Below are 26,405 nucleotides of genomic sequence, written 5' to 3' on the forward strand. Positions count from 1 at the left end.
CTAGTCAGTTTTGACCTCAATCAAGTAAATATTAAGTGGTCCTGCTGCCACCACATTCTCATAGATTTCAAAACAGCACCACAACTAGCTTTATAAGTTATCGTTTTAGCATCACCATTGAGTCATTCCTCCTGGAAAGTTGTCAATTTCCAAATTTCAAATTGTAAAATGAACAGAAATGATAACTAATGTTGTAGTCTCAGGTGATGAAACTGAAGGTTTTCATATGGCTGCCTTGCCATATCAGATTAGTGATATCTGCTCTAAAAACTGTTTATCTGCCCATTTTAAGATGTGCATCTTAGGAAATCACATTAACAAACCACATTAATACTTCATGAAAACAGAAACTTTGCTGCAAGTTCAACCACAAGCAGGTGAAGTGCCACACTTTCAGAACAATCGGTATAGACCAACCAAACCACATACCTTGCGCCGTGTAAACCTTGAAACCTGAAACTTGGCCGCTCGCCCACTCTCAAAGGAAGTAGTTTAATCTTTGAATGTTGTGTCAAATTGCAGTTTGTTTACAAGACTAGATTGTTTGGAGAGTCTTAAGATTATATAAGATACAAGACTCGTCAGATGAGGTACCTGTCAAATCATCACAAGGTTTTTAAGAAACATGCCTGGCTCTCGTCCAGCTTGGCACTGAAACAAAGCAACAGTCTTCTCCAGCTTCTGCTATGACACAGCAACTCTTTCTGTTGATACTCTTCAGTTTCACCTGGGCGTTTTTCTGCTTTTGGTTGATGTTGGTTCAAGCAGATTGCCTTCTGGAAAGCTTGAATTTAGAAGCACATTTCCAGTAGCCATTTGACTTTTTTTTCCTCCCTTTTTTTGCTTGCTTTTCCTGTTTTCACATTATCCAGACTTGGAGCTGCCAAAATGCCAGGAAACATTTGTACCCTATAAAGCTGCCCCTATTCGCATTTCTTTAAATATGCACATATGAAAGAGTTGGTGTTTACTAGAGATTGTATTCTTAGCAGAAACTTCCCATCCTGCTGCTGCTGAGGAAAGGAGGAATGAATTATTCAGGCAGCGTGTGCAGTCGTTACCAAAAATCTATTCTAGGAGCGTGTTGTGCTCAGCAGCCAGTTAGGGAGATGAAAGAAATGTCTTTTTTTTTCTTCCTTTTTTTTGTTGTTGTTTTTTTTTTTTAGAATTTTATAACTTCTGTCTATTTAAGGAACGTTGACTATGTGTGTAGAGCTTAGGAAAGGCAAATACTAACAGCTATAGTGTTGCGCTGATTACCTTTAAAGCAGTTGGCCACAAGCCTGTTTATATATTGGTCCTGGCCTGCGATGCTAACACATACAACCAGAAAGGATTGACTTTGGCGATCAAAACTATTGAAACATGTACAGGTGTCCTCTGAGGTGCTAAATTATTCTCACCCCTTCACCTTTTTTCACCTTCTGTCACTTTACAGCCACAAACTTCCATGTGTTTGTTGGATTTTTATGATAATCCAACCCAAAGTAGTGTGTAGGTGGGTGATAAATCATGCACAGTGAGTGAAAACGTAGTAAATGCTGAACCACCTTTCACTGCAATTACAGCGGGAAATCTTTCAGTTATGTTTCTGTCAGCTTTACAGCCAAACGATTTTTGCCTTCTTTTCTTCATAAAATAACTCGAGCTTAGTCAGATTGGACGTAAAGCATTTGTAAGCAGCAGTTTTCAAGGCCAGCCATTGAAACAGGTTAGTAGCATCCTTGCTGAAGAACAATATCCCCACCTTGTTTCACTAAAGTCACACAGATGGTCTACATATTTAATTAGGTGACTCTTAAGAGGAAACATATACTAGTTTCTAAAAAAATGTTTTTTGGTTAATTTGAAAAACTATGTATCCATTTTTTCTATGTGAGTATTTTTTGTTAATCAAATGGATTAGTTATGTTGGTTCCACTAGATTTGACCTGAGCTTAGTAACCTTCATCAAATCAGACCAAATTGGTGTCAAACATTTGCGCTGGTTTGTGCAGCAAAAATTTCTTTGTGCCGCTATCATTTTAAATATATTAAGAAATGTTTGCAGAGGTCATGAAAGGTCAACCAGCCCACTGTACCTTCTTCAAATCGGACAAAATTGGTGTCAATCAACTCGACTACATTTATGCAGCAAAAATGTTTTTGTGCTGCTTTGGCTTTGAAAATATTAATGAAAGTTTAAAGGTAATTTTGATTTAGTAAAAGTGGGGGGACTGGTTGACCTTTTGACCTTTAATCATTCAATAATGTCTTCAAAGCCAAAGCAGTACAAAACAAACATGTTTGCTGCTCAAACCAGCACAAACATAGTTGAGTTGATTGACACCAATTTTGTCTGATTTGAAGAATCTAGACCAACTTCACTCAGGTCTAGATTTTATATACACATGTTGTATTTTTTTCAATTGAAGTTGTCAACTTATCCTTGAGCTGGAGCTGTGCATTTTTTAGTAAAGTCTGATTGTTTTTCATCCTTTATGTTTGAAACTCTGTGACAAAAGAGCAACAAAAAACACCGTTTTGTTGCCATGCAAAACAGTGAATGAGCGAGAGCAATCGCTTTCCTCAGATGAAAGTTCTCATACAAAATAAGGTAATTGCCAATAATTTCATGTTTCCATGGTCCTGAAACATGGAAGAAGAAACTGTTAATCCCCCTCTCTTTTTTTCCTTTCCCATCATGGCTGTTTTGCTCAGTAATTGTTTACATCTGCCTCTTTCCAAAAAAGCTGCTGCTAAGGGGGAAAAAAGTCCTCCAAAAGCGTCTCAAGTCCCCTCAGGCCTCCGGATCCGTTGGCAGTGGATAAGAGAGGCCGTCCCACACTGCAGCCAAGCTGTTCGGCAGCTACACCCGTCCTCTCGCTGAAAATGAAGTTAAATCATCAAGGTCACTTTTCATTTCGATTAATATTTATGTGCTGCAAAACAAGCGACCTGATCTGACCCTGCGTTCTGCCCTCTACCATTAAATCCTACCTGTGCAGCTTTAATGTCACCCAGTCATGCTGTTGGTTGTTTATCAGCCCATTTCAGCCATAAATATACAGAAAGCACGCCTGCTGGAACACATGGAAGGTGAGAGCTGTTTGCTTTTTGACTTTGGGTGACGTGGCTGATTTATTAACTACTGATGGAAGAGGGAAGAGAAGCTCTGTTAGAGCCAGATACAGAATGTTCCCTTGAAAATGACAAAATATCAGAAATGATTACATCTGAGCAGAAGTTATCTTCAGTGATACTTTGCTCAAAGCAGAGCTTTTTCCATGAGTAAACCTTGTCCTGGCCTGTAAAGTGGAGGAAGGTACACTTTTAAGAAGAACTTTTTTGGCGTACCCTGAACACATCATCCTCTGGGTGTAACATTGTGGTGGTGGCGTCATGCTGTGGGAATGCTTTTCTTTAGGAGGGACAGGGTAGCAGGTGGGAGATGGATGGAGCTAAATACAGAGTAACTCGGAGAGGACAAAACCTTCCTGTCAACACCAGTCAGCAACCATTCATGTGCTCAAATGTATCCCGTATAAAGAATGGTGCAAAAGGCACTATTGTATGCATTCTGACTTAAACGTAATAGCTTACATCCACATGTGTAATATCATTGTATTATTTAGGGATGGATAGTTCCAGAATGGCTGTTTTGATTTTAACACGGTAGAATAGAAGCAGAACAAATGAATCTCCAAGAAGTGTTTCCTGATTAAAACAGAAAGTGGGCATTTATCCAAGTTACACATTTCACATCACTACACCCTGTGGCCTGTCCTTACTTTATGTAAATGTTGGTTTTTCTTTAGCTCTCTGTGAATTACTAAGTGTCTGACAGGTTTTAATGGAAGCAGTCTGCGTCTGGCCTCATTCATTATAGCTGAAAAACTGTTGGCTTGCAGCCTGAGAAGTTTACTGTTTAATTTTGAAGAATTTCAGCATTACTTAAGCATTTTGATGCTTCTGGGTGTAATTAGAGTACCAAATCTCTTTATTTAATTTGGTTATTCACAGATGGTGTAAAAGTAAGGATACACTTGTTTTCAAATTTACATCTTGTCAGTTAATGGATATTTGCCTCACACGGACTTGGAGTCTGACCTGTGAATGATTTACATTGTTCTGCATATAGTTTATTTATTGAAACTGGCTGCAGGAGTTTCTGTTCAGATTGGATGACCAGTTAACAACTTTTCCTGTCCTGAGATGCTGAGTTTAAATACCATCCTGATGCCAAAACATTTACAGCCCTTTTGATTTTCTCCCAGCTCCTTTGGAGCCGGATGAAAGTAGTTTTATCCACTGGAGTATTTCAGCATGGTATGAGTGCTAAAGGAATGAAGAGAAGTCCTAGCTCTTTCTGGGGAAAAGGTGGGGAAAAGGCATAACAATGCCTTTTCCCCACCTACTTGTCTTTCTGTTTCAGTCTCTCATTTTCACTTAAATTAGCTTTATGGGTACTACATTAATGGACTGGAAAAGCATTAAGATGAAAAATAGCTTTTGTGAAACCACTGGAGAGTTTGCTACTCTTTAGCACCGCTTCCCCCCCCCCATCTCTCATCCATTTGACCTCTGATTGTGACAGAGTGGAACTGCAGCCTTTGGTTTGATGTAGATGGGATTTAGCTTAAAGCTGGGGCTTTCTAAAGAGTGTCTTTGACTTTTAAAATAAGGTGTCACTTGTTAGGAGAAGTCAAATACTACGTCTGAACTGTTCACGTTGAACTTTTCACCCGTTTACTAAGTACATGACCTGGACTTTGAACAGGATGAAGATATTCTCGTTACTTTTCTCATCCTTACAGTCTCGGTTCAGCTTACCCTCTCAAATCTCTTTCACAAGTGTCATGTCAGTAGTCCTGCTCCTATAATCCAAACAAGAAAGATCGATAAGACTGGTAAAGCCTCTCATCTGAACATGGATTCCCTTTAGTTCAGGAACTTGGGAGGCAGAGAGTTCATGGGTTCAGAAGCAGACTGACTCCTCCAGCTCCAACACTTGACAGAGTTTGATTGGGTGTTTTGGGTTTGCTTGAGGCCCAGTAGTTTCATGAGATTGCAGCATCCTCGTGCAGTATTGGTAATACTGTCTAATGTACAGGAGCATAACGGGTTCTCGTCTAGGTAAATGTCACAATATTTCTCGTCAAAGTGAAGTCTGTCTTACAAAATGGCATCCAATTACTGTCTGCATTTAATGATTTGTTTAAAGTAAGTTCAAACCATTCTTATAAGCTTATAAGCTCAGGTGGTAAATGTTTTAAGCCTGACACTGTGCTGTGTCTATGTTTGAGATGCCTATTTTGAAGTAGAAGAAGAAATGTTTCTTTAGTTACCTAGGCCTGTCGCGATAAACGGTAAATCAATTAATCGTACGATAAATTAAAACTATCGACGTCATTTTAATTATCGGCATTATCGTCTCTTTCGACCTTTTTCTCTTTCTGTTGATGACACCGAATGAAAAAAGGCTCAACTCCGGTGCTCTCCACTGACTCCTCCCTTCCTCATTTCCTTAGTGTAATGCCCAGCGCACACTATCTTATCCTGCACGATCTTATAGCTGTTGGCCGTTTGTCGGCCCATTTTCAAAACCTGACAGACCACACATTAGCCGACAGCAATCCTAGCTATAACGGTTCCATCGGGTTCGGTCCTGCCGTGTGGTGTCCAACAATGGGCACAGAATAGTGGCTTCAAGTCCAGTGAACTAATTTTAAAACCAGGCATTAATCAATGCTTTACTACAATCTACCTGCAATGCATGTGGCTAGTGTCAGCGTAAAGTCCTGACTGAATGAAAATCATTATAACCTATTTACGTCACGTTAACGAAGAACGGCTGAAAAGTTACCGGGTTTATCAACTGCGGTAGCAATTTCACTCCAACTCCTCCTCTTGTCATTTCTATATTCTTTGCACGTTAAATAAACATTGTTGTTTCCACATATCATCTCCGATGTCTGCTGGACTTCGTGTTGCGCCGTGTCAGCTGTTTGGGATTCCCCTCTGTAATTTCCCCTCAGAAAACACGGAGGACAATCCACGCTTTCTGATTGGCTGCCTATCACATTCAACAGGCTGCGTTAAGGATCCCAGTCGGGGAAAAACCCTGATTTAGATCGGAGCGGCAACGACGATCTACCGTAACACACCACACAATCTTAGAAAGACCAACGTTTTAAGATTGTTGTAAGGGGAAAAATAGGAGCAAAAAATCGTGTAGTGTGAACTATTGCATCATGTAGTCGATCTGCCCGTCTTCTCTATTTAAATCTGATTATTACTGAAGGGCAACATAGTATACAGACTTCATAATCTTTTGGTTGAATTCAGTATTTATTTCCACTTTGGCTTTATGTTGTTTAGGTTTTTTTTTCAAGTGAGTTTTTTGTTAATGGAGACTGAGAATCCATTTTATTTTTGTTTTTGGTTGTTTTGTTTATTTTGTTTATCAGCTCAAGTGTTAAGTGTTCTTTTGAAAATAAAGTGTATCTATCTTTGGCAGGAAATCGCATGCATTATTACGTCATTTCCATTAAATCAGTGTAAAAAGGTCTTCAAACAATATTATTCATTTATCGCAATAATTTTTGAGACAATTAATCGTTCAGCAAAATTTGCTATCGTGACAGGCCTAAAGTTACCCTAATAAAGAGTTCATGTCAAGCCAGCTGAGAACACCAAGCTTTAAAGACGGCACTACTGTTTATATTTTTTTAGATTTTTTTTTTACCTACCAAGATTTTGGGTTTTTGTTGGAAAAACATGTTGGACTACATTTTATCCTCACTTGTTCAAGATCTAAAATTCTTAAATTGGTTAGGGACCTTAGCGCCCTGACAGCCTGCAAATAGCTAAAAGTAGCTAAGAACGCCTTTGAAAAAGTTTATGACTGCCTAATTTAATAGTTGAAACACTATGTAAACCTTAACATTCATTAATATGCACACTGAATATGCAATACTGGTGAAGCTAACATCTACTATTTTTTGCTTTTGAGGGTATAGCCAATGAGTGCCAAGGAAAATAAATTCCACTTCTGGATTGGCTGCTTTATAATCACCAGCCAATGGCGTGTCAAGTACCACTGCACCTAGGTATCTCAGTTTCCCAAGCTGCATTTTCTTTTGATAATTATTTTCCACAAATAATTTTGGAGTCATAATCCATAGAAAATCAGTTCACCTAATCAAACTGTTAGGATACTCTGTATTTCCGAGACAATTTCAAAACGATTCATAGACTCAATGCTCAGTACTGACTTGTCTTCTGAGCTGGATTTATAGTTGCACCCTGTTTCTGGTGACCTTGTTGAGCCATCTAGCAAATTGCCTTTTACACAGCTGATCCACTTTTGGTGCTACCATTTTCTCTGGGACCATTCTAGACCAGTGCCCTCCAATCCCAGTCCTCAAAACCTTCTGTCCTGCAACTTTTTCCCTACATTCTGGCTCCACACAGCTGAGTCAAATGACTGAATTAACTCTTTTGAATCATTTGAGTCAAGTGTGTTGAAGCAGTGAAGCGTCCTTGAGAGGTAGTACCTCTCAAAGACTTGTGTTCAAGAACTGTGTTCTAGACAGTACACCCAGTGCTTTACCACTTGTTCCACTACCAAGAGACACTAAAAATTACTTGAACGCATGGCATAAAAGTCATAGCCAAGGCAAGTTGAGTCTCTGCTCACAATTTAAAGTGTTTAAACAAGAGAAAGCAGTAAAAGATGGTGCCTGAAGGGTCATTCTTTGAAGTATTGTACATGTGCTTTTTCACTACAGTCTCAATTAATTGATGTAACATCTTCATAAACAAATTCAAACTGGCACTAGTTTTATTTTCTCTCCTTCCAACCACTTGTTGTCTTTGTGTTTGTGTCAGAGCTGTTGGGTCTTTGCTGCATCTGAAGCCTAATTGCATCCTTACCAGTGCAATGTTGAGCCCATTACGTTAAGAGGGAACTTTCATTCTGAATTAAAGCATGAGAGCGCAACACATTGCAGATGAGCCTGCCCGTACCCCTGGCTCAGTGACATGTTTTGTATGATTCAGTGTTTGTTAGTGACAATGTCTCGCAGTCGGAGATTAGACAGAGCTGATGTCTCCCCAAGGCCTGCTCCTTGTTTGGAGATAGACACGCTCACATGCGTATACATATTCAGACATGCATCCTTTATCTTCCGTCAAGTTTTGCAAGCCTTCGAAAGTAGGCTATGCTTGTCACTTCCCATCTCACTGTCTGCTTAGATGGATTAATTCTGCGTCCTCCCTCACAATTGTTGCTTTTTTGTCTTAAGTGACAGTTAAGATTAAAGGTGCAGTCACTTGCAGAGCCATCGTCACACCCAGCCACACTGTGCCATATGCAATGGCATGCTGGGACAGGGGATTAAGAGATGAATTAAGCTGAGGTTCGCCCATATCCTCTCCAGTATCACACAGGCACTCACTGTGACAAAGCCTGGCCTCCACATATGGCCATGTCTCTCCCAGCCAGGCCACACACATACACACCCAGTCACACAAAGCCACACACTTTTCCGCTCTGTGTTTTGTCTGTGGGGTGTCTTCTGACCATTAATAATAAGAGCCATCTCCTTGTAAAGCTCTGCAGGGGATTATCTTCTTTGGAAATGTACAACACTGACATTTGTGACCATGTGTTGCTTGGTTTTGATCTGTACAGCTGGGATATTACAAACACAAGCCTGTTTGATCAGAATGTGGTTTTTAGAAGACCAGTCATATGGACTTAAAGTACACAGTTGAATCAATTTGCGAAGCATCCAGTCAGTTTCTACGTATTATTCCACCGATTCATTGAGTCCATATGTAAACCAGTTTTTCACATTTCCTTCTGTCCGGACATTATTTATTCATGCAGAAATGCAGCATTACTGTATTTATATTATTCAAAGGCTTTGACTAGAAATGACACTGTGATACAATCTCCAGATGAGCTGGTGTCCTTTGTTGCCACAAGCCTTGTAGGTGACGCAGCAAGCATGTGGAAGGAGGTGATCTGGTCAGTTGAGAGCAGAGTGAAAGTTTTGGGGGTCTGGGAATCAGTTAATCAGTTAAACGATTGTTCAGGAATCGAAACTAGAGGACGTCAGAAGGGGAACGAGGGTCCAGGTAGGTTCGGGGGTCCGGGACAGCAGCGGATCGGAATGGCTTGGTAGGGCCAACCAGCGAGACGCGCCCGACCAGCGAAGTTCCAGGCTTGGCTCCGGGAAACGTGATCAAGGTCTGTGAGATAACAGAGAGAAAAGGACAAAAATGACTTGACAATACTTGACATGGACTATGAGAGATCTTAAGGCTGAGTCTGACCAAGAAGTGGTAACCATCGAGCGATGACTGGTGGTTCCACCGCTTCTTAAGAAGCCTGCCGCTGGTTACCGGAATCCGCTGCAGGTGCGTCAGGCTGTCAAACTCCTCCGCGTAGCTCGTCTCTGAAAAGAACCCTCACTCCAAACTGAATCCTGACAACACCATCTCTTTGTTAAAACACAGTATTGTAGCATTATGCATTGGCAACCCTTGTTTGTTGAGAGTCGATGGGATGATGAATGGAGCTAAATACAAGGAAGTCCTGGAAGAAAACCTGTCAAACAAAGCAGAAGATTTGAGACTGTGTGAAGGTTCTCCTGGTTTTACTCCATGAGAAACCTCTCCATCCATCCATCCATCCATCCATCCATCTATCTTCCGCTTATCCAGGGTCGGGTCATGGGGGTAGCAGCTTCAGAAGGGAGGCCCAGACTTCCCTCTCCCTGGCCACTTCTTCCGGGGGAATCCCGAGGCGTTCCCAAGCCAGCCGAGAGACATAGTCCCTCCAGCGTGTCCTGGGTCTAAACCTCTTCACTTTACAGTAAAGAGTCTTCCAATATTTTTTCTGAAGAAGAACTATAGATACGTGGTCATGTGGTTGTGGGATATTTGTATTCGTACACACCTTTCATACATCGTACAGACCACCTGGGGGTTCTAGACTAACCCACAGCACATTTTACCAAAAAACATCAATTTAAAATGTGTATAATTTTCTTTCTACTTCACAATGTGCTGGTCTATGACATGCAACCCTAAAGAAATACATTGAAGTTTGAAGTTTTAACATGACAAAGTCTGAAAATGTTTATGTCGTATATGTACTGTATATTCTGCTGTAAATTTTTCAGTTTATGTCTTCATTGCATCATTCCAGTCAATCAAAATTCCCTCTGTGGGTCAGATATAAGTCTTTTTATTCAGGATTTCATGTAGAAATCTGTTTAGCTCTCACTCTAATGGATTTTCTTTAGGACCATGCACAGTAAATCCCCCCCGTCCTCCATAATTTGATAATCGGTACTTCTTTGGGTACAACCTTCAATCTTTCCGTTTCTCATTCCATCACAGATTAACATGCATTATATCACAGCTGGAGATATGTGTGTATGTGTGTTTGTTTTAGCATGTGTGGCAGGTGGGTAGCATGCTAAGCTAAAGTAATATGCCTGCAGGAGAGGTGGGGGGGGGATATAGAGAAAGTGACAGATGGTGATACGTTGATGGGGGAAGGATTGTGTGTCACTGGGGTAGTGGGGGATGTATGCATATGTGTGTGTTGTACAGTTGCATGCACCGTAAGACTATTTTCCTGCTGGATCTGTGTCATAGTGTTGTGCACATGCACCCCTCAACGAACTCTGATGCTGCCGGGTAAATCCAACCAAACCAGCTGTACATCTCTCCAAGCGTTGCGCTCTCCCACCTGCAGGAACCTTTTTGAGTTCTACTTCCCTTTGGACTTGTTTCTTCCTTTTTCTTGACACATTGGAGTGAACTCCCTGCTTCTCCCAAATCATGAAGTGGTTTGCATCTGTGCGGACGTTGCTGGCCGGGGGGAGCCGCAGTGCCCCCGTAAGTCCAGCTGCCAGCCCTAGCCTAACCTCTAAGGCTGATCTACATGCCAAACAGGTAACCCTGCAGCTGAAGTCTATAATCTATCAGTTTGGGATGGGTATTATATTTCTTTGTATAGATTTGATTGAATTAATAATACACATTACTTGTTTGTTTAATTTGAGGTTTCAGGGTTATGTTTGTTAGCCAAATGTCGATTTTTATGCATCTTGCAGGAAGTTGCTTTTTTTTTCTTATTTTTATGTTGGCGATTATTAATAATTTGGGTATGTTTAGAACAGTATCTGTACATATTCAAATCATTTTAATGCATACCTTATGAATGCAGCCTGCAATAAATCACTGTCATTTAGACTACACTGGAGGATGTTTGTTTTAGTTGGATTCTCTGCTTCCTTTGTTTTGGTTTAAATTCTGTGTAATTAGATCCCTGTAGGTGCTTTGTGCTGTGGAAAAAATGGTTCACCATACTGTCCCAAAACTAAGAATAATATGTTCTACATGTTTCTGGTTTTGCTCATAGGCAAGCTGAAATATATTTTCATGGAAATTTGCTGCAACTTTAGAGAAACTCAGATCATCAAGACTGCAGTAGTAGTCGTATTAATCCTTCACTCTGACCCCATGCTGAACTGATCCTGCAAATACTGCCGGATTATACAGCTGATCCTCTTCTAATACCAAGGCTATTAGTTTTATTTGTTGTGGAATATTTTATAGTTTAATTAGGAAAAAATGCAAAGGCATAGTGGTTTTTAAGAGCCAGGCAATAAGAAATCATTACAAAACTTTTTTCCATTTTTGTGTCCTTCAAAATTCAACTACAGAACAAACAAATACTTTAAAGTCAAGACATTAAACAATAAAAAATAATTACCTGGTTGTACATCCTGAAATCATTTTAAAAGCACATTTTGAGTCTGTGTGGTCAATCAGTTATCTCTCATCATTATTAAATATGATTAAACTGAAATAAAATTCAAACCCGTGACGACAAATGTAGGGTGACGGTGCTTGCACTTTGACGCCAGCAATCAACAGAAACGTCTCCCAATACCAAAATGATGATGGTGGATGGCCCTGGAGTTTAGTCATCCTGCTGCTGTCCAAGAACATTTCAAATTTAAATATTGTTTTTCTCCTACCTGTTGTGCTGCCATGTATGCTTTTAAATCTAGTGACTAGCTTACTGCACAAACCATCAACTCCTTTGACCCGTGAAGCTGTCTCACCTTTCTAAAAGCCACGACTGAGTAAGAGGCGTGAAAAGGGAAAGCCGAACTAAATCATCCAGTCGCATCGGTCCTTTTATAAAACACAATTGCCGTCTCGTGTAAAGTGCCACCTTAATCCTACCATGACATACTTTCTGATGGGGGCTCATGTTTGCGCAGCTTAAAAATAACTTCTGTATGTTTACGCTGCTCATTGTGATTGAAAATCATGACTTGTTCTTCACAGTGGCAAAAATGTGTTGCCTTTCGCTTTTGTTCATCACTCCTTGCGTGTGGAGCCCATTAGACTCAACATCAACTATTTAGAAATGAGTAGCTAAGAAGTCGGAGTTGTTGACTCTTAAGGAAGTGTAGACTTTATGTAAAGAAGAATGTCACCTCGTCTGTTATGATTTTAGCATCTGTGGATGCTATAAGGACATAACAGCTGAAAATACCAATTGGACTTTAATGACTTTTACTTCTACATGCGCCTTTTCATCATGATGTGGGTTTTGCGGTTAGCTGCCCTCACATGCACTGCAAATGTTCAGACAATGTACTGGAATCATTACTTTCTCATCTTACATTCAAACAAAGTTTTAGCCCTCTTAGTCTCAATCTGTGTGTTCCTTTCCAGCCTAATAGCAGATAATGGCCGCAGAGTAATACTGTATCACTCAGGATGTACAGCAGGAATGTCTCAGGCCAAGTGTTGCTGATTGATGAGAAAGTTTCACCCTAATCATCCTGTCTCTGAGTTCGGTTGCAGGTTTTTAAAAGTTACAAATGGTGAAAGACAGAACAAACAGGAGAGACAAAGATGGGCTAAAATGGACAAGATGATGTACTGTCATTGCCCACCATGGAGGTTTGGAATGTTTGTTCGAGAAGAGTGCAGCATGGAGATTACAGGGTGGCGTGATTGCTCAGCACAAGAAAATCAGTTATTAATCAACACCCAATGTGAAAAAAAGCATTAAAAAAAGAGATTTAGGTTGGTGTAAAGAGACAGAACTCTGAACATTCTGTAATGAAAACCATGGAGGAAAAACCCCTACAAGGCAAAAGCACCGCAGTGTTGGAGTTAAAAATTAAACACAACTTAAACAGTCAAAGGCCGAGCTAGATCCCCAGGTTTTGGTCAAAGCGAGAGAGGAGAGGAATCAACACTCGACCTTGAGTTCCCCTTTGATTTTTTTATCAGGTCACTGGCAGATAAGAAAGGAAGAGTTCCTAACAGCTGTGAGCTGTGGGAGAGGGAGGCTTTTATTTTATCAGGGCATAAAGCTCTCAGCATGCCTACGTAAATCTTGCTTGCTACATCACTTTATCTGAATTCCTCTTGTTTCTCAAAGATCAGTAGGGAGGGCTGATGAAATGGAATGAAAATACTTTACACTACCTTAAATGTTAAGATCGATGTAACTTGTAAAGCACTTTGTCCTGATATACACTGCTGCTCAGGGTAAAATACAAACACTATGTAAAGCTCACAACACATGAACATAAAAAACATGCATAAAAGCTACATAAAACAAAGACGTGAAAGAAGAGACATTCTTTATCGAATTATTTATCTGACCTTATTTTACTGAACTGGTGCTTTAACACTAGAACTACCAAAGATTCCCAAAATGGGAATCTTCGTCCAGGTACCAGAGAGGGGCCAGTTTGGCCCTGTCCCTAGAGCTACCAAAGAGGGGCCAGTTTGGCCCTCCAAGAGAGGGTGTGAAGAGGCGCCTTTGTTATGTAAATAAGGCCATTACTATCCTGTTCCAAGGACAATCAGCGTGAAAGTTGATGTAGTGAGTTTGGCTCTCCTCCCCCCTGCTCATCTACAGGGATGCTAATTGCTAGTGCTTTTTCTGTGCAATCCTTTCTGTGGTATCGGTTGCTTCAACCCAAATGCAGTATATTTCAAGTCCCATGCATAGTTTCTCTTTGCATGGTAATTCTTACAACAAATCCTGATGTTGTTTTCTAAGTTTTGTCCCTCTAGTATCTTGTCTTGACTCTCAATTTTCTTTTTTAAACAACATGTTAACCAGTTTAATAGCAGATGCGCTCTAAAACTTTGTATATTTTGCATCCTTTGTTTACGGCTTTTTTTTTTGCAAACTTTACAACAAAATTAAATGTCTTTTCTTAGTGGCTAAATTATCAGCTAATAAACTGTTCATGATCTACTGCATACGTTTTGTTAGGTCAGTTGTTAACCTAACAAGCAACAACAACTGCACCATTTAATTGATTTTAAATGTGTACTATAGGCAGAAATGTCTGTCCACTAGCCTATATTAATTATTTAGTAATAAGCTGTTGTAGTGACTGGTGGATGGTTATGGTCTTTTCTATAATTTCTTCTCTGAAATTGCAATAGAGGACTGGGGTTTCACAGCACACTATGGTGAAAAGTCAATTTAATGATGTCGATGAAAGGATGTTAGCTGCCATCTTCCAGGTGTGTTCAGTTGGAATCAGAGAGTAATTAGCAGGAAAACTAAGAGTACTTGTTCCATGCAGGTCATCTACATCCTTTCAACAATTGTCAATGTCTAAGCCTATCACACTGCATGCATCCTCACCCCCGTCTGTTGACTGCCTCTTCAGCTGTTGGTTTTGTAGGTTTAAATACTCAACAAGCTGTCGATCTTTTACAAAGCATCAATGTTATTCTTATCTCTATAAAAAACACAGAAATAACCCCCGGCATTTATGACATGGAACCATAAAGAAATCGAAAAGCAAACTCTGGTCTACCTAATAACCAGGGTTATTAGGTGTGGTTTGAATGCATAAGTATGTGCCAAGCAAAGTGAATACCATTCCAAAAGCAAAACGTGAATTGTAGGTCAAAGCATTCTGGATAAATAAACCAAAGCAAATGTGCATGTCTTGCGCTAGCGGGAGGAATTGCTGGTAGTCTTTTGCCAAAGATAAAAATGAAGTCATACAACTGCTAAAATCTGACGTGACTCTGTTTTTGTTTACATGTCATGATAATCATTACATTCAAAATTGTAACATCTGTTACATTTTAAGTTGATAAGATATGCTTTCACACTGCATTGTGTTAAAAGTCACATACAGCTGAATATCAGTGCTAAATAGCAGATGTAATGCAATGGAAATGATTATCAAATGAAAATAATAATGAACTAAATATTGGGCCTGGGGGAACCCCAAGAATAAAAATCTTTCAGAGAAAACCAATGATTAGCTTAAACAGAAACACCAATCCTGAAACCAGTCCAGAGCCAGAAACTCCAGCCAGATGTTTAAGCCTATTAGTCATGATGCCTATTAGTGAGTTTAGGTGGCAAAATAGAACAATTGCCAGCCTGGGTGGCCATAAACAAATCTATACGTTTCTGTTATTGGGCAGTTTCTGAAGAATGGTCCGTCTGAAAATCAGATTGAAAAATATTAGAAATCTGCAGCCTGGCTTAAAAAGATGAAAACTTTTTACCACACTGTCCAAAATGTTGCTAAACAAATTGGCCCATAGTTTTAAACTAAACTGGCATCCAGGTAGTTTTTGTATGTGTTCACTCTATATTACTGGATCCTTTTTTTATTGTATTCTAAAAATATGACTTAGAAGTTATTTATTTATATCCTGTATTACTAAATGTTCATTTTTCTTATAGCTGCAGTTATGTGAGCGTGGTTGTCGAGTGTGGATTGCTGTTTAGTCTAATCTCATAACATATCAGACATCCTCAGTGCTAATCAGTAATGCTGTTGTTACTGCTCCACACTTCAAGCACCCACACGACTAAAACATGCATAATACCAGTGGGGGACTTAATGGCGTTAAAGGAAAAATCTACTTTTTATTCCATCTTTTAAGGTGATTGAGGCAGGAATAACCTAAAGTTTTTCTATCATCCCCAAAGGAGACATCTCATTTTGCTGGGTGTACCAGACTAAAGAATGTTTGGCTGTCTTAAGAAGCCTGACTATTCTTGCTACCCTCTGGTTAACTCCACCTTTTTAATCTAGAAAAAGAGATATATTCTATTTGCCTTGGAGCATCAAATTTGTAGCTGAGACTCAATGCTTAGTTTCCATAACCTGTGCTTGTTTCTACCTCATATTGTTTGCCATGTTTTTGTATTGATTGATTGATGGTATCCTATAAATCTTTTTACTGCAAGATAGATATAAGAGTGCTTCTCTATGTGAACTTTTGTCTGTAAATAAATGCCATTATTTACCGACTGGTTATGATTGTTGACAACAATCATAAACATCCATAAAGACTCCTTCATGTTCATAACAGATGTTATGGCATGTTTATGCCAGTGTCATGTCAGTCTTATGCACACCCCTTCAAATAAAGTGCTGCTCCAATTTAGAGATGCCAACTAACCTATCTTGATTTTGGGCTGTGGGAGAAAGCCAGAGTACCCAGAGGGAACCCAACATGCAAACTCAATGCAGAGAGACATGTTCTGTGAAAATTTCAAAGCCACAGCTCTATAAACAATCCATGGGCTCCCCTCAAGTGGCCAAATATCTTCTCAAAAGACAGGCCCTGCTGAGTCAGCCATCTCTGTCTGTGAAAACACACAGCCCATGTGTTTTCACCGCACAGCCTGTGATCTTGAAACATTGTTGATGGAATTTCCGCTGTGTAACTTTCCAAGCAGTGCTGGCTGAGTACGGTGTACTACAGTCACACAACACATCTTTTCAACATCCTACCAAAAGAATCTGTACCAGCCTGGGCTTTCAAGAGATCACATGGTGCATGCTTTCTTCTTCACAGCCTTGGATATTCATACATCATTGACCCAGACTGCTTTTTTTTCACTGGAATAAGTAGCTTTCATGGGTGTATTAAAATGGTGCAAGCTGTTAGCTTTACAAGAACAGCTGCTGCTTTTGCTTCCTCTTTATTAAGTGGCAAGGAGAAAGGAATGAGTAGGCCCTTAATTTGTTATCTTGGGTAGCTGTCAGCTATCAGCTGTTTTAAAGATATATGCCAAGGCACTGGATAGGCCCGCTCACATTTGACTCTTTTAGCAAAGTCTTTACCAACATAATGTCAAACTAAATGTTTTATATAGGATAACTTGTTCTCTTTTCACACAACATAGCTACAGCAATTCTTTTAATATCGCTTCATGAAAAGCTCTCTGAGGCTGAAGAAACATGCACAGAGAAAAGGATTACACACCGTTTCTCGTCTTTCTCAAATGCTGAGCTTTCTCATGCTGATTTATTCATGCACAGTGGACATTATCTAAGTACTTTGGCTTGAAAGAGCAGCTGAACACAGTGATGTCCAAAACGAAATCATACACAAGTTAGACAGCCCATCATTATAAGGTACTTAAAGTTGAGCATCCCACATGCGGCCAAAAAATGAAATGCATCACAGAAAGCTTCATTCGCCTCTGACAAATTTGCTGAAGTAAACAGAAGTGACAGAATGAGTTGTCTGTCATTTAGGAATACTTAAGGGTTTTTTTTTTCTTCCCAAGTACAAACTCTACTTTTAATGGTTTTGTTTTTAAAATCTGAATCTATATATGTTCAGCTGTGTTGTGGCAGGGGAGACAGAAAACCACTGGTATGGTAGCCCAAAAAGTTTGTAGGTTTAGGTTCTTGTCCTGACATTGTAATCCTGCCTCCATCATCCGTTACTGTGGAAACGGCATCATTAATACCTGAGATAGCAGGGAAAGTTGATTGAAGATGGGTGGAGCTAAATATAGAGCGATACTGGAAGAAAACCTGATGCAGGTTACAAAAACAAGAGTTTTTTTTTTAAACCACAAGGCATTTTAATTGTATTTCACAAGACATTGTGCAGGTGTAATATCTAAAATACAACCACAACTTTCAAAACCAAAGCACTGCATGCTTACTAGGCCTGTCACAATAACAAATTTTGGTAGACAATAAACTGTTCCAGACGTTATTGTGATTAAACGATATTATTGTTGGGTCTTGAGACTACTTTCAAGTGATCGGTAATGTCATAAGAATGCAAGAACACATTCTGAAAGATCAATAAACTTTACATTCTATGGAACATTTGACACTGGAATTGAAAGACATTTTGAATATCTAAAATAAATCAACAAAACAAATCACAAATAAATTAATTATGAAGTCTTTGTAAAAAAAAATTCTTTGGAAAGAAAAAAACCCCGTCTGGTTGAGACCAAATCACCAAACTAAAGACTTTTGTCATCCAGTTTTTGAGATGGGAAAGAGAAAAATGATAAATTATGTAAATTGAAATTATTCAGCTCGTTTTAATTTATCCTTCAATTATATAGCTTTATTGTAACGTCAAGCTTTTGTGTGCCAATGAAGATTATTTTTGCATGAAGTTAGGTTAAGATCTGGTTAAGAATCACCATTATTTATAGCTGATTCTGTTTGGTAAAAGAGTGGAAAAATAAGATCCAACATCCAACTCTGTTTTATTCCCCTTCATTTCATTCAGACATGACCAGTAATTTTCCCATCAAAAAGCATTTTCCAATCTTTTGGAAGGAATCCAACATCGGAGCCAAACCACTATAATAGACCGTTACTGTGAGCTCACGCACACACACACACACCCCCACACACACACACACTTTGATCATGCATGCATTAGACTAATGAGATTTAAGGCTGAGCGAGTTCTGCAATCAAAATGTTGCTACGTCGTCCTCTAACTGCCCACAATGAGATAACCGACGGAGAACATCAGCTGCCTGTCTGAGATGGTGAGATGCTGCCAAGCTCTGATCCACCGACTTCTTCCAGTTATTCATAATTCCATTTCTTAGAAAGGAAGAAAGGAAGCAATCTTTTGGTAACTGAGAGAAATGTAAATGAAGAATGAGAGTGGATGACATTGCCACAGAATAGTTTTTGATTACCAACTGAGTCTGCTGAGCAGACACAAACACTTTTTTCCCGTGTAAATTAGAAATACGTTTGTATCCAGTGAAGCACAGTATGGGTTGTAATCATTGGTAGATACGCTGCAGCATAAATTAATTGAAGAATGTCTTTCTCCCTAAATGAGAAGAGATCCCATTATAGTAAACTTCACGCTGATTCCGAATCATCGAGTTGAGACTAATCCATTTACTCCATCCTCATCCGTGAGACAGACTGCTACAGCTGCACCAGTCTTGGCTAATGAGGAGAATGAAATTGTTTTTTCAATTTTCTTTGTTGATAAATGGAATTGTGTGCATTTACATTTGTTTTTCTAAAAGATTTAGCTCATCTTTCTCAGGGCTACATAATAAATCAATAACAACATGATCAATATCAATAGATGATATATCTGATACAATGCTCAATAATTTCACTGAACTCCAATTCGGAACCGCACAGCATTCTGGGGGATGTAGACAGAAGAAAGGCTTCAGCTGCTCGACCTCTCATGGACAGCTAAGCAAATTTGGTGGCATGCACTAACTACCTGACTCTGTGGTTACCGAGCAACAACCTGTTGAGTAACTTCTGAAGCAGCAGTTTCAGGTTTCACCTTATAACTACGTAAAAATTAAAAAATTAAAAACAGCATGGAGTGAAAACTGTGGATCAAATAGAAAAAGTCACATCACCAGTTTGGCAGTATTTCAGATATTTAAAACAAAAGCTTATCAATAATTATCTATTGACTGGTATCAAATGCTTACCATCATATCGTCATACTTTTTCCAGCCCTACTGTTTCTCTAATATTACGTTTGCTCTGATTGGTTCTTTTTGTATATCTTTTTAACCTTATTTCAGATAAATAACATTGCCATGCATAGAGAATTTTTAACATAATAACAAATATGACAATATTATTTAAAAAAAAGTAAAAGAAAGAATAACCATACATTGACAATGTTGATGTTTAGATCTTTCAATCTTCAAAGTAGAAAAAATAAAGTAAAAAACAAAAGGTAAATAAATACATAAACCAATTGGTAAAATAAAAATGGTGTGTACCTTTTCGTCTGTACAACTGTCTTAAAAGTGTCATAAATGCATTCAAGTACATATAATAAAGCGTCTGCTACAGCAAAAGAAAAATAAAAGTTAAAAAACAGGGATCTGCTTATGAGATATAGTTAAACTTCTGACAAAGAGCTAATGTTTTTACAAGTTTCGGATAATTAACCTCAGTTTTTCAACATACATTTTTAAGTCAGTTTCTTTAGAATTATTAAATGAGGGGATTTTATTATTATTATTTATTTATTTATTTAATTTTATTTTTTTCACCTTTTTTTTGTAGACTTTTGCTTATGATGCCCTTTGGTTGAGGTACTCCTCCTTTGGACAGTCATTTCCTGGAAGTAAAAAAGTACTTTTTTACTTTTGGGCAGTTGCTATGATGTGTACCCAAAGCAATATTTTATTTTTATTTTTTTACAAAATCTCAAACATAAAAAGTGATAGTGACTAAAGGTGTACATAGATACTGTCCCCACCCCTCACAGTACTGTCTTCTTTTTACTATTTGGTCACAAACTAACCGCCCAGCTGAGACCAGAGGAATCCTGCATGCAGGTCTACACTGATCTACAGCAGAATATGACAGCACAACTTTGATGTGCAGATTAGTTTTTTTGGCCCCACAGGATTGGCCCCAGAGCAGTAACTCTCACTTTTCTGTTCCACCTCCGTCGGCCTTTAACAGAGGCCCAGGAGAGCTGCTGCAGCACTGACAGATATGTTTTATCTTCAGGGCTTGTAACCTCTGGAAGAGTCCCAGGTGGTGTACATTTTCAGCGTTTGTCTGGGAATTTCTTCCTTAACCCACAGTTCCAGAGATGTAGGCAGAAACCTTCTTTTTTTTTGTCACACAGCCATATGATCAAACTGACATGACTTTAATCTACAGTTCCAACATAAACCCTGCGTACTTTAAACTTTTCACATTTTCTCAGGTTACAACAACCAAATTCAATCAATTTTCTAAGGATTTTTTATACTAGACCAACACAAAGATATTACGTTCCCTTTTTTTTTCACAGACTGAGATTTTCCATATTCTTCTTTTTAAGATATCTTGCTCTCGGTCAGATTGGATGGAGTGTCTCTGTGGACATTACTTTTCAGGTGTTGCCGCAACTTAATGTCAGTTTGGTCTGGACTTTGACTGAGCCATGTTAAATGTTTAGATAAATGGCTGTATTTGGGTTTTAAGTTGAACATATTTTGTCACTGAATTATGTTTATCAGTGACAAACATAATTCAAATTCCCTTGTGCTGATATTATTGAATAGACACATGAGCTCAACTTCAAATATGGGCTCTTTGCACGTCAGTTTCCGTGTTCGTGGAGAAACGGCTCGGTCGTTTCCGGTCTATTGAAAATGGCATTTTACTTTAGGTGCTTGCAGGGCTTGCCCAAGGTAACAATTAACGATGTACATCAATCCGAAGCTCCAACAAGTAATCTGGAGAAAGGTTTTAAGATGTACGCCTCATTATACATTCAGGGATACGAAGGTGAGTTTTACTTTCTTTAAACTTTGTGGCTAACATTAACTCTAGCTTATGCTAGTAGGCAATATTCTCGGACATTTTTCTTGTAAAAATGTACTATTCAAGTATATGAACATTTTAATCCATTCTAACGGACAATGTTTTTACCTTATTTTGTACTTATTTTCAAGTATTTTATATGTGTTTGTCGTTAGTGTCAAGAGATCAAGTAACGGTTGAGATTACGGTTCGGGCTTTTTGCTTCCTAAGCATGAGGAAGCACAACAAGCCCCATAGCTTAAAAGTAGGGCAGCACTGGTGTCAGAGTGTCTCATATAAGGGGTATATGATTTTGGTTTGTGTCATCACCCCGTGTAAACCCCTTTATCTAAACAAATTTAGTGGTGATGTAATCTGGTCTAACTGGGTGGTTTGCAGAATTGTTACTAAACTAGTGAAACAGAAGAAAATGAGAGTGAAAACCAGAAACATCTCAAGAAAAAAGTCACTCTAGGACATGCAGAAGATTCCTTGATACTGTGGACGTACTCAGTGACCTTCATCCCTCCCAGCTCTGCTTAACCACATCCATTTGTCCGTACGTCAGACTTAAAGAGATGATTATTACCATAATGACTAGGTGAACGCCGACTCATTTTTGAAAGTATTCAGCAGCCTATCACTTGAAACTGCAGGCCAAGACCCTCCGTTGTTCTTCTCCACACACACACACACACACCCCACCCGCACGCACACTCCCACCTCCTCTCTCATCAGGGATGTTAGGCCCATTCTGCCGTGGCCGCGTTTACAGGCTCCAGTGGGTATTAGTTATAAGTGGAGAAATGGTTTCCCACTTTCCCCACAGCGAACACTCAGCCAAACACCGCATGACCAAAAGCTAAAGTGGGCATGCAACGAATATGTCTAAGAGCTGAAAGAAACAACAACTGCCTGAAAACCCCAGAAGAGGAATTAATATATATCTATTTTTTCATTTAAACACAGTTGGTTTGTAAGTTGGAAACATCCATTGGCCCAAAGTTTGCTCCACAAATCTGAGCTTAATGACAAACTGGATTATAGAGTGTGTATTATTTATTGCCCGCTGTTTAATTCTGAGTGACAGGTACAGAGTCTATCCAGCATTGTTATACCTTGTTAGGTCGCTTTTCAAGAAACACCTGTTGTTTTCTAATTGCTCTGAATTCTTTACATAATATTTTTGCAACCCTTTACAGGATTTTGATTTACTTTAAATCTCAGCAAACCTTTTTTTTTTTTTAAATGTAGTAGCACATCTGAGTACTAAATATTTCTGGCTAGTTTTCTGATTCATTTTCTCAGATTGCTGATTTTTCTTTTTTGCAGTTGAGTTGTCAGTTTTATCTTTTTTTTTTTACGTCTACAGGATGCTGGACATATCCAGTTTACTTCTTGCAGTGTTTCTTTAGGACTGATTGAGCTGATTTCAACTTTCTAGAGAAGCTATTTGGCGGTGAAATTAAATGGATTTAATTTCATTTAAATTAAATCCATTTAATTTTAATTTAAAAACTAGCTCAATAGCTAGTTTTTTTAGCTATTGAGCTTCAATTTTTTAACTGGTTGTACAGGTTAGCAAATTATTCTCTTTTTGTTCCTTTTCATAATCAGATATTTACAGGATACAACTACATCTTGTATTATTCACAGTCACACTGGTGGCAAAGCTTCACTTGTGGCTTCAGCAAATGCATGTTAACCATCCACCCAAAGTGAAACAGGAGAATTTCTGACCCATAGTTTCTGCTCATGCATGCCTGATTGAAAAATGAGCTTAAACCCCAAAACATTGAACATTCTCCCTGTGATACTAACTTTAGCACCATCACCAGCTAACAAATAGGTAGTCACAATGTTCTTAGAAATTCTTTGATCTTCCCAAAAACAGTTTCCTTTTCTGTCTCCCAGAGCCTAAAATACATTCAAGCAAATAATTTGTTTGCTTCTTTATTTCTAAGTTCACTCTGAATCCAAAAAAGGAGAAAATCTTTCTGTTTCATTTATACAAAGAAAACAAATGTTTCAAGAATATCAAAGTGTGCTTTTAACAATTTCTACTCAATGTACAATTACCCAGTTCAGGTTTGATCGGTCTAAATATTTTTGAACTTGCACTAGACATGAATAAACACATTTTACACTCATTAAACCTTTTAACAAGCCCTTCTGGTTTAGCAATGATGGGAAACTCAGAAGCAGAAGTTCACTTCAGCGTCATTAGCTACGGTTAGCCCGCCATGGTATTTTCACAGTTTTTAGGAGTTATTTGTATCTTGTTAGTCACTGTTTTTCTCAGTGTTGTATAGTAACGAAGTAAAAATACTTCACTACTTTACTTAAGTATATTTTGGAGTACTTCATACTTTCCTGGAGTATGAAAATTTTTGATGACTTTCACTTTTACTTCACTATATTTCCGAACTTAATTGCGTACTTTTACTCCGATACATTTTCAATGTGTGGTTTAGTTACTCGTTACAAAAAAGCGAGAGAGAGAAACGCAAGTGTTTTGACCCCACCTACTGATTAGCAAGTAGCAAGTAGGCTACCGAACAAAGTCCGTAGCCTGCTTGCCTGGGCTTGTTCATCACCACCAATAGGATACTTCTTCTTCTTCTTCTTTTCTATTATGGCGGATCACAAGCAACTTTAAGGTGCATACCGCCACCTACTGTACATGAGTGTGTAGAAGCATTACTTCATATCTATTAAATTCTACTTTTTAATTTTGTATTCTTAAGATAAATAAACAATGCTTTCCTTAATTTGTGAATATCTGTTATGTTTCCTTCATTTCCTAATATACCTTTAAGATTCCATTCATGCCCCATATTTCTAACTATTCTCTTTAATTCTTCCCTTTCGAGTTCATTTGACTTACAGTTCATCAATATGTGTTCTACATTTTCTTTCTCTCCACATCTCTCACATTTATCATTATTTTTCCTCCCTATTTTATAAAGCATGTCATTTAAGTAGGTATGACCTACTCTTAATCTACTAATTATTATTTCTTCTCTTCTGTTTCGTTCATTAATGCTTCGAATTCAAACTGACTTTTGTACTTCATATAATCTTCTTCCTTTCTTATCTTCATTCCACATTTTTTGCCATTTCTTGATTTCTTTACTTTTAATTAGGATACACCTGTTTCACTTCTCCCATTAAACACAAAGCAAGTCTCGCAATCAGTAGCAGTCACATGGAAATTCTATCTTACAAAAACTCCCCGTCCAACTTGAAGAAACACATCGAGGTAACTTCTTATGAAATGGTTATAATCCTCCTGTTTCAGTAACTATAGCTTGGTCACTAGGCACTACTGTATTGTGAAATCTTGACCATAAATGAACTTTGTTTGGCATTGTTTCAGTTCCACACGTGGTGTATTTAGCTTAGGCCTAATGTTGACTGTAGCAAGCTACCTAGACTCCTCTGTTCAAGCGGGGACAGAAGCCATAGCGATAGCAATTTAGACTAAATTTAACGAATATAGGAAAGGCATGCAAGTTCAAAACCAGGTTTACAGAGATGCCAATAAGCTGCATTTCCCTCCCAATTCTTTTTTTCTTTTGCATAATGACCAGTTGTGTGCACCACCTACTGACTGTAGCATTGACTGATTCACTGATTTGTGAAGTAGAGTAATCGTAACAGCTCTTTTTCTTCATGTTGGCCGCATTTTCTGTACTATTTATTTTTCTCATTTTCAGCACTGATCTTACTTGAAGGGAAAACTTAAGGCTTACAAAAACTTTGTATTTTCTGTCCTGGAGGGTATACTAAGAAGCTGGTTCAGTTGTAAAGCAGGTTAAGTTAACCTTGTGCTATAGGTAAAGCACCTAATTTTCTTAACTAAATGATGCCTGCAGGTATATCCATTAGCAGGTTTAATTTTGCCTGCACTTGGTTGGGTACATTATTTTAAGTGTATTTGACAAGTTTACCAAAATATAAAAAATGTCATTCAAACTGCATTTGCTTTGTTTTACTTTTTACTTGTACTTTTCATTACATTACTTGAGTACATCCATTTTTACAGTAATTTCCATACTTAAGTACAAGAAGTTTCAAATACTTTAAGACTTTTACTCAAGTAACATTTCAGTCAGTGACTTCGACTTTTACCAAAGTCATATTTTGGAGAGGTACTTGTACTTTTACTTGACTCTGAGATTTCAGTACTTTATACAACACTGGTTTTTCTACAACGTTGCCAAAAGACAGCCACACAAGCAGTTTAAAATTGGTTTCGGTGTGGGGAGGTTCTTTGATGCTTTTGTAACTGGGTGTCTTCAGCTAGAGATGGTAGCTTTTATTAGACACTTCTGTAGATTCTGTAGACTCAAGAGTTACTCTCTTTCTTCATTCAAAATTAGAGCCTGAAACCTACATAAAGAGCTTTGAGCTCAAAAGACATCTCTTTATGTCGTGAGATTGTAACAGTAGCGTCAGACTTCTCTTCGATGAGAAAACTTATGTTGGCCCATACCATGACATCTCATAACAAGCCCTACTTCTGAAGGGAAATAACACTTGCCCTCTGTTTATTCACTGTTCAATGAGCTTGTTTTTTCTTCAACAAATGTGCCTTTAAAAATCCAGCCTGTTATTCATACTGAGGACAGATTGTAGTGAATTTGACAAAGATCTGTTGCAGAATGTTTACTCTGCGTTCCACTCTGGCCTATAAACATATTGAATAAAACATAGAGACGGGAGAAGGCGCTTCTGTAAGAGCTATTCCCATGCAGCAATCATTTCAGCCTTTTCAAATGCACATTTTTACAC

General features: G+C 38.5%; 1 protein-coding gene and 1 long non-coding RNA gene across 2 annotated transcripts in view; one reads left to right on the forward strand and one right to left on the reverse strand.

The window, feature by feature from the left end:
• The window catches only part of nav3 (neuron navigator 3), a 313,027-nt gene that overhangs the window by 75,653 nt on the left and 210,969 nt on the right, over positions 1–26,405 (forward strand). The window lies entirely within an intron of this gene.
• LOC116736639 (uncharacterized) lies at positions 9,061–17,875 on the reverse strand. The gene is made up of 3 exons (XR_004342640.1): positions 17,865–17,875; positions 9,394–9,418; positions 9,061–9,240 (listed from the first exon to the last, which is right to left on the reverse strand). It is a non-coding gene; the product is annotated as an uncharacterized LOC116736639 (long non-coding RNA).

Source organism: Xiphophorus hellerii, chromosome 17 (genome assembly GCF_003331165.1).
Source record: "Xiphophorus hellerii strain 12219 chromosome 17, Xiphophorus_hellerii-4.1, whole genome shotgun sequence".
NCBI classification, from domain to species: Eukaryota; Metazoa; Chordata; class Actinopteri; order Cyprinodontiformes; family Poeciliidae; genus Xiphophorus; species Xiphophorus hellerii.